Source organism: Solanum stenotomum, chromosome 7 (assembly GCF_019186545.1).
Source record: "Solanum stenotomum isolate F172 chromosome 7, ASM1918654v1, whole genome shotgun sequence".
Classification (NCBI taxonomy): Eukaryota; Viridiplantae; Streptophyta; class Magnoliopsida; order Solanales; family Solanaceae; genus Solanum; species Solanum stenotomum.
The window spans coordinates 57293626-57308160 of NC_064288.1; the positions used below are offsets into that span (position 1 = coordinate 57293626).

A 14535-nucleotide genomic window follows, 5' to 3' on the forward strand; every position below is an offset into this window, starting at 1 on the left:
ATTGGGCTTTACATATTTTTATTATTAAGAAAATGATCTCGAAATCAAATTATATTGAGTATGTTGTATTATTATTGTTGTATACGAAATAATCTTGTTGTGCCTGAGTTATGTACATATGCACTCATTTTTTTATACACTTATTATATTTAAACGCTTATTTAAAATAGATGTTAAAATAAATTAAGGAGAGAAAAATATCCGGTCTACAATTTATATAGGACAAATCCCACACAACCCCAAGCATATTTTAGTAGAAATTGCATATTTTAATGGTGTTATTGAATGTTGTTTGATCGAGATTAAGACACAAAGTGAATGATAACTACTTGTATACTATAAAAACTCGTAAAGAATAGCAAGATTTAATACTAATGCTTAGTTTAACGAATATATTATTTCTTATACTTTGAAGTTGTTTTTTTAATATTAGGTTTTGAAATTATGAAATTATACAAGCTACGTGATTGATTTGGAATTAGTTATTATTATCATATCTATGAATACAAATTGTGTTCATGGATAATTGTGGCTGAAAAGTTAGATATGAGTTTGTGATTGTATGATATATTGTGTATGATGATGTGATCGACAAATAGTAGGTGGCTAGATAGATGAAATTTTGATACGAAAAAACTCTATTAAGTTTCATTATAAATTAAATTAGCATTTTAATTGTTAGTGTTGCGCGGACCTTCAATTTAAACCATGACAAAAACAAAAAACTAAAAATTATTTTTCTATATTAAAAACTTTTTCATATAAATGTTATTCTTCCCAAACAACACGACACCAAATATGAAATGAAATAGCTGTGACAATCAAGACACGAAATAAAAGAATCACAATGTGCCTATAAATATCATACCTAAAGACTATATACAATGAATTTGGGCACATAATTGCCTTGAAACAATAAAATATTCCAAAAAAAAAAAGCTTCATGGGTTTTGAGGGAAAAAAAATTACACAAATGTCATGTCTTTTTTTTTCCCTCATTCAATATTTAATATCTGTCTTGAGATAAATTAATTCAGACTCAAACTAAGAAATTTTGCTTTGAAGTTGATTGATTCGAGTTTATGTTGAAAGTTCCACTCATTTTCTATAAAAAAACAACTTTATATTTCAAGCTCAAATTAAAATCTTTAATTAAAAATAAAAAAAATACTTATTGTTACGTGATATTCTCGAATAAATCACATATGGTATGTCTGTTGCATTGGTTTGTCAAAAACTTGTCAATTATTGGAACAACAAACATTGGATGCTTCTAATAGAAATTTTTGGATCTATTAATAGTGCTATGGATAAAATATAATTTTACTGTTAATACAGTACAAAATGTATCGTATTTTATACTATACTATTTTTTTCCATAGTAGAAAGAAAATATTTTTGGTCATGTGATTACAGTAGAGTTCAAGCACCCCGTTTGATAATAAAAATTGTGAAATTTTACAAGAATTTTTTTCAAAATAAAAAATAGTATTTGAAAATTAAAATTGTGTTTGATTATGATATAAATTAAAATTATATTTGAATTTTTGTAAATGATTTAAAGTGAGTTGATATTTTTTAAAATTTTGATTTTCAATTTCAATATTTTTGAAATGTTATGGCCAAATATAATTTTTGAAATTCAACTCCAAAATAAATTTAAAAAATGAAAAGTATTCAATGTCAAACGGCAACTTTAAGTAAAGGAAAAGGAAAAAGCATAGCAGCCAAAATAAAAAAGATAAAATTCAAGTCATAGCTCCATATTTTTTCATTTTGTTCACTTTTTAGGATATTGTTTTTGAACCAAAATAACATATATAACAAAAAGTTGAATTATTAATTCTCCAGCTTCACTTAGATCATTCTTTTTAAGGGAAAATTATGCGTATAAGCATACATATACTAGTTATTTAGTTAACATGACTATAGTTTGTCTTAATTACAATCCACGACCTACTTTCAGTTATAATTACGCGGCTTAACTTTTTAGTTTTGTATAATTTGCATATTTGTATAATTCGAAATTTGTATAACTTTTGTATAATTTGGAATTTGTATAATATAATTTAGATAGTTGTTTACACTTCTGATATTTGTAATTGTAAAAATTCGTTATTTCGAGTCTATACAAAAATAACTCAATTATACAAATGTACCCGCGAATCATACAAACCTGCGAATTATACTAACAAGGCAGCTTAACTGTAACTACAGCCCGTAAATATGTAAACTATAGCTATGGAGCATAATTAAATTTATTATAATGGCTATTTGTGAAAGTTCTCCAACCTTTAATTCTTTTCTTTTCTATAACTAAATTCGAATAGTCCATTATATTTTTTTGTCTTCATGAAATAGACTAGTGCCCACACAATAATAGGATAATTATCTAGTAGAATAATAATAATCACTAATATAGTTGTTGAACCACCTCTACATATTAATCTTTTATAAAGAATAATAATAACATACTTTACTCAATATGTTATTATCTACAGTGTGATCTGGATTTAATCGGAGCTCCAACGTGGGATTCAAATATTGGATGGGAAANCCGTAAATATGTAAACTATAGCTATGGAGTATAATTAAATTTATTACCCAACCTTTAATTCTTTTCTTTTCTGTAACTAAATTCGAATAGTCCATTATATCTTTTTTGTCTTTGAAACAATCATTATCTAATACACAAATAGTTCCAAATGTATTTAGCTTTATCTTCATGATCTGATAATAATCTAGTAGAATAATAATAATCACTAATATAGTTGTTGAACCACCTCTACATATTAATTAATCTTTTATAAAGAATAATAATAACATACTTTACTCAATATGTTATTATCTACAGTGTGATCCGGATTTAATCGGAGCTCCAATGTGGGATTCAAATAATGGATGGGAAAATAACAATAGTATGTTATCATTTACTGTGTGCGATTCAGATTTGTCGAAGCTTCAATGTGACTTCCGATATCAGGTGGAAAATAATAATATGTTATCATTTGCCGTGTGCGATCCAAATTTAGTCGAAGCTCTAATGTGGGCTCCAGACCTTGGATGAGGAAAAAAAAATGTTATCACTTACTATACAAAGTTCAATAGGTATATCATTTATGATTTGTTCTTAGAGAACCATTTTGTTATGTTGCGTAGTGTGTGTTAATTTGTCAGGTTTTCAATCATAATAGTATTTCATCTTTATAGGGTGTGATTGGTACGAAGGAAAATATTTTTCATGGAAAACATGCTTTCTGAAAAAAGGGTGAGAGTGAAGATGAAATATGTTAGAGCATTGAAAAATTAAAACAAAGTCAATAAAAAATGTCACTTGTGGAACGTGACTTCCGAACTTTCAATAGGAAAATCATTTTAAAGAAACTTGTTTTCCAAGACAACATATTTTTCAAAATTGTTACAACTTTCTGAAATTCAATAAATCGTTTTCACAATTTTCACTCCAAATAACTCACAAAAATTCACAAACAACTCTAATTATAAGAACAAAAAAGTAAAATTTACAAATTGGGGAAAAAATAATCTGGAGAAAAATTAGGTAAATTTCCCTTTTAATTTTATTGGCTCCATCAAATATGATTGAGTTGGATGCACAATTTTTTCTTTTCAAAGAAACATGTCACTCCATTATAACCTATAGTAATGTGAAAATCAATGAACTTTTTTTGGTCAAAAAAATAATAAATGATGGCTGAATAAAAATAAATTGGATTTTGTCTATTTTCTTTAATTAATTCTCACAGCCTAGACTCCTAAAAGAGCAATAATCAAATTGCACTTTTTAATAGAGGCAAAATAACAAAGACACATTTAAATGATAGTGATACAATAGAAAAGAAATAGCATATTCAATGATCAAATACGAAAATATTTTAACAGATCAAACTATGAAATAATTGGAAAATCATACGCAACACACCCATAATAAAAAGGGGAATAGAAAAATCATTTTGTGAATCGACGATAGAAATATTAAATAGAAATTAAAGAAAGAGAAAATTGTTATTGGGTTGAAGTTGATACTAGTTCAAGTCTATTATACTTTGGGCTTTACGAGCCACAAGGTGCTGGGCCAAAGTTGATACTACAACATTGACTTTTGGATATCTCATGTTTTTTCGTGTGTGTTAATCCATAAATATTTTGGTAATATGGTTTCTGGACGATTTATTTGTGAAACCTTTACGGAACCCTTTGTAGGGAGTTGGGGGAACAATAGTTACAGTCTCACCATTTTTGAGTCATTTTTCGACATTTAGGGACCAATTTATAAGAATTAGGCGATTTTTTAATTTTTCGTAGGTATTAATTAGGCTATGAATATTTTAGTGATATGACTTCCAAACGATTTCTTTACGGAACCCTCCGCAGGGAATTGGGGGAGCAATATATGTGCAATACTTTCACCATTTTGGAGTCATTTTTGGGTATTTAGGGACCAATTTACAGGAACTCAGCGATTTGCCTAGTTTTTTGTGTGTGTTAGCCCATAAATATTTTGGCCATACAACTTCCAGACGATTTCTCTGCGAAACCTCAGAACCCTCTGTACGGAGTTAGGGGATCAGTACTTACAGTCTTACCAATTTGTAGGGAGTTAGCCCATGAATATTTTGGTGATACGTCTTTCGAACGATTTCTTTATGTATCCTTTATGGAACCTTCCGTGGAGTATTGAAGGAGCAGTACATAAAATCTTGCCATATTTTGTGTCATTTTTTAGCATTTAAGGGTCAATTTACAAGAATTGGACGATTTTCTCAATTTTTCGTATATTAGCCATACATATCATAGTGATATAGATTTCGAATGATTTATTTTCGTAACATTTGTGGAAACCTCCGTCGGAAGTTAGAGGACCAATATGTATAGTCTCATCATCTTTGAGTCATTTTTGGGTATTTAATTGTCAATTTACAGGAATTGGGTGATTTTTCTTAATCTTTCGTGTGTGTTAGTCTGTGAATATTTTGGTGATATGGCTTCTAAACGATTTCTTTGTGAAACATTTACGGAACCCTCCGTAGGTAGTCAGGGGATCAGTACATAAAGTCTCACCATTTTTAAGTCATTTTTGGCACTTAGGGGCTAATTTACATGAATTAGACCGGTTTTTTCAGTTTTTCGTGTGTGTTAGCCGATGAATATTGTAACATCTCAGACTTTGAAAATGGATAAAAAGGGGTTTGTGCTAGTCACCCATTAGTTTTAAGTTTTGGGTCAACTTCAAACGATTATATCTCTTAGCACATAAATAATTAGGTGGCCTATGACCTATCGAATTAAAAGTCTTTGAGTCCTTTTCAACGCCGCCAAGTTTGCTTAATTTCGAGCTCGAAGTAAAAATTTATGTTCATTTTGGTGAAGAGTCTCTTTTAAGGCACCTCAATTATTTTTAGAGGGGTAGTATGGTATTTTCACACCCCTCTAAGCCTAGCCACGTTTTTCTTCATCCAATTAAGGGTCTAATAAGCGTTAAACCATCTTTTCACATTCTTTAACACTTAGAGAAGTTAGAGAAAGGTTCCAAGAGGAGAAAAAGTTAGGTTTCAAGCGTTAAGATCCATTGATTTTCACCAAGAAACCTTGTTCTTTCCAGGTATGTAAGGCTTCTCAAAGTGTTTAACTTATTCGTCCTAACACATACATCTTAATTTATTCAAGAAATCATTACAACTAAAGGATCCATTCGTAGTTCTTGATATTGAATTCAATTCTTTAACAATTGAGATTTTACTTCTTTTGTTTTGTGAATCTTTTAGTGTCGTTCATGCTTAGTATCGCATGAACCCTATTGATTTAATAAATTTATGTTTTCTAAAGGAATTGTATAAAAGTCCTCATGTATTAGTTTTGAGTTTAAGAAACGAGAAGAGTTTAGGAACAATTTCCTAATTCTAAACTGATTTGGGGTCCTAATTTAAGCTTGAAAATTCATCGGGGTGTTGGGGTGGCGTACCATGAAAGCGTCAAGGCTGAACTTCAGTAGTTCAGGGCCTGAGGCGGCGGGACAACAGTACGCCCAGGCCTGACTACTAAAGTTCAAGGCCTGGCACCCTGTGTCCAGTGGGTCGCTGGACCAACCTCTCCTTATTTCATCCGACGCGTGTTCCTTTAAGTTGTGACCACGTTTTCCTTCTATGTATTAACTCATTTAGGGTCCATTTACCTCTGAAAATTCTGACATATCCTAATCACATGTCTTTAATGCACGTTCAAGAACTTTTATTGAGTTGATTCGTTCATGTCTATATTTCAGCATGAATCCTATTATTTGAGTATTCATTGAGTTATTGTTGAGAATCTTTTAATCGAACAATTATCATAAATTGATTTTCTGAGAAAGTAAAAATGAGTTTTCAGGAAATTTTAAAATACATTTTGAGTAAAGTTTGAGGGAACTATTAACCTCCGAATTTATCATTTTTACATTAAGAAAAGAGAAATTTTGATTTCTAAACGCGTAATGAGTTCAGAGTTATTTCAGAGAAGTCACCTCTTTTAAAAGGATATTTTGAGCAATTACCTCAAATTGAGAAAGAATATTTTTATACATTTGAGCATGAGTATATATTTATTGGGAGTAGTATTGAGCATCGATATGGGGATAAGTTCAGATAACTCACATTCCTTATAAATCATGTAGTCAACATGGGTAAATGATCATACTTTTTAAATTTTTCCTTATTGCTTTCGAGCAAAGCTTTAGTGGATCCACTTAGTTGATGTGTTCTATACCTCGACAAGGTATAAGAAAGTTTTGGCAGCGTGAGCGAGACGATATATCATTACATAGCTCATATTGATGGTTGTCGGTTAGAGAATCTCCCAAATAAGAGTAAAGAGTAATTTATTGTATTTTTATATACATCCGGGGCCGCCATGGTGAGGCCGAGCCGCTGCGGTAATCCCGCTATGACAAAAAAAATCTTTATAGTGGGGACCGCTAAAATAGCATACAGGTTGTTATAGTAGGGAGAGAGACAAAATTGTTGCCCTCGTTTGTTTTTCATTTTTGGGGTGTTTCAATTTGTTAATTTTGCTGAAAACTACAGTGAAAATAATAAAAATCGCTTAAACCACATACATGGGCAAACATAGAAATGGGAACAAGAAAAGAAAATGATGTCTAGAGAAATAAATATAACATGAAAAACTGATTACAGAGAAAAAAACATGCCATTGTAATAAAATAACATTATAACAAGGCTTTAACTATACTGTGAATGAGTTTCATTTTATTAATGAAATAAAATAGTCTAATTACTCCTTGAATTTTAATTACGACTTTATTATTGAAGAGTGATCCACAGATTGAATCCTACTAAATTAACCATCTTAGACTTCAATTAGATTTTATAAAATAGAAAAAATGAGAAAAATAAATATTCGTTTATTTTTTATACAAATGATTTTTTTGGGTGGGATGCGGGATAAGTGAATTGATGTTAAAATAACAAGGTAAAAAGCATCGTGTAACATATCATATATAATTTCATAGCCGAAAGTTTATATTTTTGCTCGGTAATACTATACGAAATTAATTATATTTAAGAAAATAAATTGATTTAGATGATTTAAATCAACATAAATATTTGATGAAAGAAACAACAGACTCCAATCATAACATGATTTTAAACCATCACCATGGCTGACCAATAATAAAATAAAATAAAACAACTGACTTGCACTTTTAGACATCCTTCTATAAGACAAACATATAGAAAATAAAATAAAAGTAAAGACTCCAAACTTAGCACATTTCTAGATACCCCCTTACAAAGAAGATCCACATAAATTTTGTTGTAGTTAAAGCCGCAAGTTTAAGTCCAAATCATTTTGGTCTTCAGCTATGTTAACTAGTTCACCTACATTTGATGAAACAGGAACATCCAATTGATTTATCAATTGTCTTGTACCATAAACAATAGTCTGATTTGAATTTCTTAAAGATGAGTTTGAATCTCCAACTCTGTTTCTTCTTTCCATTTGTAGCATATTCACCGGCGGTGTTCTTCCCCTACTTATCGGCATAACATTGTTTCCTCTTGCCATTTGTTGTCTATCGATTGCAGGTGTTCTGTCATTTCTTATAGGGTGATTACGATTCGATGACGATGTTGACAAAATAATCACACCATTATTTCTTCGCGAACTCGTATGTTGTTGGACCAAAGGTTGAGTTGATGGCAGATTTCCTGAAAAAATAGTATTTAATGCAAATATAGGAGAGTGTAGGATGACATTTTGCGAACTCGCATGTGCTGGGTTCGCAGGTTGAGTTGATGGCAGATTTCCTTGAAAAAAAGTTCCATGTTGTGGGGTAGCAGGTTGAGCTGATGGCGGATTTTCTGTCGATAAAATAATGGATGCATATACATGAGAACGTAAGATGACATCTTGCTCATGCCTTGACGGATGAGTGACCAGTACATGATTTCTGAATTCCATGTGAGTACGAAATGCTCCATCACATAAAGGACATCGAAGTAATACATGAAATGAAGGAGGAGAAAAAATCGGGTTATTCATATTCGAAGTATGAATGACGAAAAATTTCTCTAAGGTAAGAAATGATATTAAAAACACAATTAATTATGCGCAATAATTTTAAAATTATGAAGAGAATTTTTTAAAATGAGTGACAACTTTGCTACCAAAATATATAATCTAATGATTTTCTTTTCCTAATTTGTTGCAAATATTTAACTCAAGGATTGCAACACATTTCAGAAAGAAAAAAACATGTTTTCTGTCTAAGTAGACAAGGTTTAGAAAAGAAATATGTTTCTCTTAAAATTGATCAAGTGAGTCCTTATATAACCAAGAAATTTATTGTCAATTAATCTGTATTTAATGCATTTAGACTCTTGAATTTATAGTTTTTTTAATTATCAGTAGATTGTTGTAATTTTTAAGAGAAACAAATTTCTTTATTATTTTTTGACAAGCTATACTTGTCTTACTTATAAGTGATATTATCATAATCAATTATGATTTTGACTGAAAATAATATTAGTTTATCTTAATATTAATGATAGATTTGACTAATTATAAAATAGAAAAAAATATTTATTGCAGTAAACATATATAATTATTTTAATTATTTTCTCTTCATATAAAATCATGATTAATGTTGAGGTAATATTTTTTATTTTACAAGAATACAAAGTATTGGTCAATAACTACATCAAAGTTGGCTCATGGAAAAAAAAAGAGAAGTTAATATTTGGTTGACATAATTATAAATCACTATTTTTCTTCTTATTTGAAAAAATAAATAAAGAAAAATCCACCTTTTATATTTTTATTCTTTGTGAATATTAGTTTCTGTAGGAATATTATAATTTATAAATAATAAAAACTTTACTTTTTAATAGGAAAGCATTCAAAGGAGAAGAAAACAAATAAAAAGGTAAAATCCTCCAAAAACAAAAAAACTTTCAATTAGTATGAAAATGAGTAAATTACAAAATTGGTATTCAAATTCATACAAATGTTCACTTTGGAACCACCATTTTAGCCATATTTCGAGTTTGCTAGTCTATTTATTTCAAAATAATTTTAATTATATAATATTTCGTATGATTTAAATTCAGTTAATTTTGCCTAAACTTCATTCATGTGGCTGAATATAATCATTTTTGTAAAAACTTTAGATAATTTTGTTCAAAGTCCATTCACCATTTTTGTTTGTCTTTCAGAATTACATGTCTAAAGTTATTACGAAGTAAATAAACATGAGAATGAAATTGAAAAATTGAGTACATATTTAAATAATAGTGTCTACGAAAATTAAAATTTTGTGGTATTTAAAACGTGAACCAATTAATTAGCAATCGCATTAGGTAGACTTATTAAGACAGTAGAAAGCTGCCTGCTAAAAATTAGCAATTTCTATGATATTTTATATCAAAATAATGTAGCTAAAATGAATCAATAAATCAAATAAAATCAAAGAAAAAAAAGTGTCACACACACACACTAGTGTAAATATTTTTTATTTTGTATTCAAATTTGACAGTACAATTACATTGTTATAAATTTCAGTTTGACAATAGTCTTTAATCCTATAAATTTAGCACACATATACTAGTGTAAATATTTTATTTTGTATTCAGATTGAACAGTACAATTACATTGTTATAGATTTCAGTTTGACAATAGTCTTTAATCTTATAAATTTAGCATATTGAACATTGATATTTCAATGAAAGTATTTTGTACTTATGTGAGTTTTTATTCTTTCTAAAGATTTCTATTCATAACATTTTAAAGTTCTAGCCGATCATACAAGTAAGTCAAAATATATTTGATCTCTTTTTCAATCAATTTATAATTGTTAGAAAAATCGAAAGAATCGAAAGGACCAAATAAAAGCGAAAATGAAAAAGTAACTTTATGTTGATTTGATTTGTTTTATAGATTTAATTAATTGACATAATTGATTTAGTTATTTTTTAATCAAAAAATAAATCAATCCAACCTATATACACCTACTCACAATCTAGACCCGTTATTAAGAATGGAAAAATTTCAATCAATACCCACTTTATAGAATGACCCCCCATATTAATCTCATACAACCAAATAAACCAAAATAAAAAACTATAAACTCAAATTCGTCTCAACATTAATCATATACGTATTTTTTTTTGTCTCAATTTATGTGACACGTTTTATTTTATAGTCAATTTTTTTAAAAAAAGTATTTTTATATTTAATTTGTGTTTGAACATGCGATATGAAGTTATTATTTCAAATCATGATTTTTAAGTCATTATATGGACATACGATTTGAGATCATAATTTGAAATTCTCCAAAATGCATGATTTGAGATTCCAAATCACGATTTAAAAATATATATATAAAACCTGATTTGAAAATTTATATTTCGATTAAAAAGTTTCATCATTGTAAATTTTATAAAACAAAAAAAAAAGCTTATGCTTGGGTGAAGAGATTGTTTGTACCATGTGAAATGAATTATATTAAAGAATAACTAGTTACTACTATTGTTGACTAGTGAATCTTTATAAATTATGTGTATTTGAAAGTTTGTAATCACAAACATTTACTTATAAAAGGAACATGAAAATATGTGATTTATCAATGCCGCATTTTAGGATATTCCGATATTTTGTATATGAAATGTGATTTGCCCATTTGGTAAGATTGTAGAAAGAATTGATTTTTTTATATAGTTTTCACAACATGTGGGATTTTCATGTCTATAAAAAAGATACAACTTAAGAAATTCCAAAATACATACTCAAACAAAACTTCAACTTCATATCAATCTGATTTCATATCGCATGTTCAAACGGTCCTTAGTAACAATTTAACTTTAAAATATCAATTTTACCCATAATGGTATGATTTATAGCCACACAAACATTTATGTAATGGTCCAGCCCTCTAGTGATATTATCCGCTTTGGCGTAGGCCCGCACGACTTTAAAATGCATCACTGAATGGTAAGGCATGCTTACTTAAATACCCAACATCTATACTGTGTTTTACCAATGTGGGACTTCTAATCTTAAGTTGGAGCGTCACATACACCCCATTTATGGACTTAGCGTCATCACTGAGGTTTGCCCCACCGTATGGAATTTGCCTATACTCAACACTGAGGTTTGCCTCGCCTTACCTAGATTTGCCTAAACTCAGTTGAACTCTAGCACACATCGACAAGGCTGACACAAAAGTGACTGTGCTACCATTTGTAACTGCTCAGCCCGCTAGTGATAGTGTCCGCTTTGGGTCTAGGCCCGCACGGCTTTAAAACGTGTCACAAGTTGGTAAGGTCTGCTTACTTAAATACCCAACATCTCTCTTGTGACCGATGTGGGACTTCTAATCTTAAGTTGGTTAGTCACAATTTATGACTTATTTTAGACCACGTGTTTTAAAAATCTTTCTTTTTTACTTAAACATAATGTTAAATCAAATATTTTTAAAAAAATTGGATACTTTTTTGGAAGGCGAAAATTTAAGGTACATCAAATTAAATTCATCAAGTGACAACTTAAGTTCAACAACAACATATCTATATTATAAGTATATAAGTGATGCCTGAGAAAAGTGGTACTTCTATAGCTTTACCCCTACTTTGTGAATGTAGAAAAGTTATTTTCGATAGGCCTTGAGTTCAAGTCAAGCATATTAAAAGAAGTATGGAAAAACAAAATACAGTTATGAGGCAATCATGATAGATATAATGGAGAACAAAACAATAGCAATAACACATAATATTGTAATTTTATTTTTTAAAATATGCTCGACAAAAAAAATAGAGAAATGCTTGTACCGAAAAAATTGATTTTGGATAATTTAAATCAAGACATATATTAGATAAGTAAAACAACAGACTCCAACATAAGACAATTCTAGACACTCACTCTATCCGACCAAAAATAAAATAAAACAAAACAACAAACTTATACTTTTAGACACTCTTCTACTAGACAAACATATAGAAATAATTTTTTTTAAAAATGACTTCAAACTTAGCACATTCTTAGACACCCCCTTACAAAGAAGATCCACATAATTTTTTCTCTAATTAAAGTTTCAAGGTCAAGTCCAAATCATTTTGTTCGTCAGCTATGTTAACTAATTCATCAACATTTGCTGAAACACGAACATTCAATTGATTGATCAATGGTCTTGTACAATCGATAATAGACTCATTTGAATTGAGAAATGTTGAATTTGGACCTCCAACTCTGTTGCTTCTTGCCATTTGTTGCCAATCGATTGGGGGTGCTCTGTCACTTCTTATTGGGTTGTTACGATTCGAAGATAATGTTGGCAGGATAACAAAGTTATCATTTGTTCGTGAACTCGCATGTTGTGGGGCTGCAGGTTGATGTGATGACATGTTTCCTGTAAAAAAATTACCTGATCCATATAAAGGAGAACGTTGGATAACATTTTGTAGATTCGCATGTTGTGGGACCGCATGTTGAACCGATGATAGATTTCCTAGCAAAAGAGGTCCAGATGAATATAAAGGAGGACGTAGGATAACATTATGTGGACTCGCATGTTGTGGGGCCGTAGATTGAGCTGATAGCATGTTTTCTCGCAAAAGAGTACCTGATGGATATCCAGAAGAATGCTGGATAACATTTTGTGAGCTCGCATGTTGTGGGGCTGCAAGGTTAGATCCTAGCGGATTTGCTGGGGACAAAGTATTGGATGCATATGCATGAGAACATAGAATGATATTTCGCTCAGACAATAATAGATGAGTAGTTCGTACATGATTCATGAATTCCATATGAGTACGGAACGCTCCATAGCATAAAGGACATCGAAGAAATACACGACAAGGTAATAAAGATGACGGAGGAGAAAGATTTGCATTATTCATATTTGAAGTATGAATACAAAAACTTTCTCAAAGTAAAAAATGGTAGAAAAAAGTGTATTATAATTTTGTAAAATGTGAAGAGAATTTATAGGCTACTCATGGTATAACCCTCCTCCTTCCTTGATGTTTATTCCATTTTTGTAATGAGTGCCAACTTTACTATCAAAATTTATTATATAATGAATTCTTTTTCCTAATTTGTTATTTATATTTAACTCATTTATTGCAACAGACTTCAGAAAAGGAAAAAAAAATTCACTCTAAGTAGACAATTTTAAAAGAAGAATATATTTTCTCTTAAAATTGACCAAGTACACTCCTTATACAACTTTGACTTACAAAATTAAAGTTCTTTGACTATTACTATTTACTAGATTGTTGTAATCCAATATACAGAATGGATCATATTGTAAACTTACTATTATGTCAAGAGAATCAATTTTTCTTAATAAATTTGGACAAGCTTTAATATTTTTTACTTATAAGTTATAATATCATAGTCAATTATGATTTAAACTGGAAATAATGTTAATGTCTCAATCATTAATTGTAGATTTGAATAATTATAAAATAGAAAAAATTATTTATAGTAGTATCATATAATAGTTATTTTAATTATTTTTTGTCCATACAAAGACATGCTTTAGATTGAGGCAATAATACAAGAATACAAGTTAATGGTCAACAATTATATCAAAGTTGACTCATAAATAAAGAAGAAAATTAATATTTGGTTCACATAAATATAAACCACTATTTTTCTTCTTATTTAGAATTTTTTTTAATGAGAAATACATTTTTTTATATTTTAAATCTTTGTGAATATTGGTTTCTTTAGGAATAAAATTATTTATGAACATTTATGTGAAAACATTGAGAAGGAATGAGAAAAAGGTAAATCCTCCTAAACCTAAATCTTTCAATTAATATGAAAAGGAGTAAATTGCAAAATTAGTGCATTCTCGATTTTAATTTTTGATCTTTGTTTAGCTACCCAATATGTCTATCAGAAACAATATTTTTACCTTCATAACATAGAGATAAAATTACAAAAACATTATCCTCCCAAAATCTCACTCGTGAATTACATTATGCTATTATTGTTGTATTTAACTATCCAATATACAAGGAC

The 14535-nt window shown here is 29.3% G+C and overlaps 1 protein-coding gene across 1 annotated transcript in view; it reads left to right on the forward strand.

Moving 5' to 3' along the window:
- The window catches only part of LOC125871526 (cryptochrome-1), a 258924-nt gene that overhangs the window by 82516 nt on the left and 161873 nt on the right, over positions 1–14535 (forward strand). The window lies entirely within an intron of this gene.